Genomic DNA, 2,331 nt, shown 5'->3' with positions numbered 1-2,331 from the left:
TATTGTTCCTTCTATTTTCTTTCAATTCAATAAGAGGTAATTCATAATAATTGTTCTTCTTTGCTTTTCTATTGTTGATCTCTTGCCTTTGTAGTTAGATCTCTCTTTAATTCTTGCATTTAAAAATGTTTACTTCTATTGCACTTTATGTGTTTGTTGAAATGCCTCTTCTAGATATAGTGTAGATTTTGTTCCTCTTGGTCTAGGTAGAGTAATTAGTGACACTTGAGTTATCTAATTCCTTTGTTGATTGATAATTGGAGAGATTGCTAATTGGTTTGGAGTGCACTAAAGCTAGTCTTTCCTTGGGAGTTGGCTAGGACTTGTGGCTCAAGTCAATTCATCCACTTGACTTTCCTTTCTTTAGTAAGGGTTAACTAAGTGGTAGCAATGAACAATTCTCATCACAATTGAGAAGGATAACTAGGATAGGACTTCTAGTTCTCATATCTTTCCAAGAGCTTTGTTAGTTGTTAGTTTATTTTCTTTGCCATTTATATTTCTTGTCCAAAATCTAGTTTATTTTCTTTGCCATTTATATTTCTTGTCCAAAATCTTAAAAACCCCAAATATGATTCACAACCAATAACAAGACACTTTATTATAATTCCTAGGGAGAACGACCCGAGGTTTCAATACTTCGGTTATTAATTTTAGGGGTTTGTTACTTGTGACAAACAATCTTTTGTATGAAAGGATTAGTGATTGGTTTAGAAACTATACTTGCAACGAGAATTCATTTGTGAAATTCTAAACCATCAAAAATCCAATCGTCAGAGCTCCACGCCACCGCTATTGCCATCGGAAATTGCCACTAAAGCATGTGTCTTTTTGGTAAGCTCTAATCTTGCTTCAACTTCTTTGTCTGTTAAGTTGGTTATTACCGAGAGAATTGTTGTTGAGGTTTCTGTGCCAGGATATATGGTCACCGCAAGTTTTTTTGTCTTGCGCTGCCATCAGAACCACTATCCATTTGCTATCGCTTCTACTCTAATTCATTCTGCCATTCGGCTCAGCTATTCTTCCCTATTGCAGTAGGTATCTCTGATCTGAAACCCTCTTTGCTAGCGTATAAGTGATGAGCGGATAATTTATACGCTTTTTGGCATTGTTTTTAGGTAGTTTTTAGCATGATCTAGTTACTTTTAGGGATGTTTTCATTAGTTTTTATGCAAAATTCACATTTCTGGACTTTACTATGAGTTTGTGTGTTTTTCTGTGATTTCAGGTATTTTCTGGCTGAAATTGAGGGACCTGAGCAAAACTTTGATAGGAGGCTGACAAAGGACTGCTGATGCTGTTGGAATCTAACCTCCCTAAACTCGAAATGGATTTTTTGGAGCTACAGAACTTCAAATGGCGCACTCTCAACGGCGTTGAAAAGTAGACATCCAGAGCTTTCCAGAAATATATAATAGTCCATACTTTATTCGTGATTAAATGACGTAAATTGGCGCTCAATGCCAGTTCCATGCTGTATTCTGGAGTCAACCGCCAGAAACACGTCACGAACCAGAGTTGAACGCCCAAAACACGTTACAACTTGGCGTTCAACTCCAAGAGAAGCCTCAGCTCATGGATAGATCAAGCTCAGCCCAAGCACACACCAAGTGGGCCCCGGAAGTGGATTTATGCATCAATTATTTACCTCTGTAAACCCTAGTAGCTAGTTTAAGTATAAATAGAACTTTTTACCTTTGTATTATTAATCCTGGATCCTGAATTGTATTTTTTGATCCTGTGATCACGTTTGGGGGCTGGCCATTTGGCCATGCCTGAACCTTCATTACTTATGTATTTCCAACGGTGGAGTTTCTACACACTATAGATTAAGGGTATGGAGCTCTGTTGTACCTCGAGTTTTAATGCAAGTACTTCTTTTTTTTATTCAATTCGACTTATTCTTGTTCTAAGATATTCGTTGCACTTCAACTTGATGAATGTGATGATCCGTGACACTCATCATCATTCTCACCTATGAACGCGCGTGATTGACAAGCACTTCCGTTCTACCTTAGACCGGGCGCATATCTCTTGGATTCCTTAATCAGAATCTTCGTGGTATAAGCTAGAATTGATGGCGGCATTCATGGGAATCCGAAAAGTCTAACCTTGTCTGTGGTATTTCGAGTAGGATTCTGGGATTGAATGACTGTGACAAGCTTCAAACTCCTGAAGGCTGGGCGTTAGTGACAGACGCAAAAGAATCATGGGATTCTATTCCAACCTGATTGAGAATCGACAGATGATTAGCCGTGCTGTGACAGAGCATTTGGACCATTTTCACTGAGAGGATGGGATGTAGCCATTGACAACGATGATGCCCTACAC

This window comes from Arachis duranensis, chromosome 9, assembly GCF_000817695.3.
Source record: "Arachis duranensis cultivar V14167 chromosome 9, aradu.V14167.gnm2.J7QH, whole genome shotgun sequence".
Taxonomy (NCBI): Eukaryota; Viridiplantae; Streptophyta; class Magnoliopsida; order Fabales; family Fabaceae; genus Arachis; species Arachis duranensis.
The sequence above is the reverse complement of the archived record's forward strand: the minus strand, read 5'-3'. Positions refer to the sequence as shown.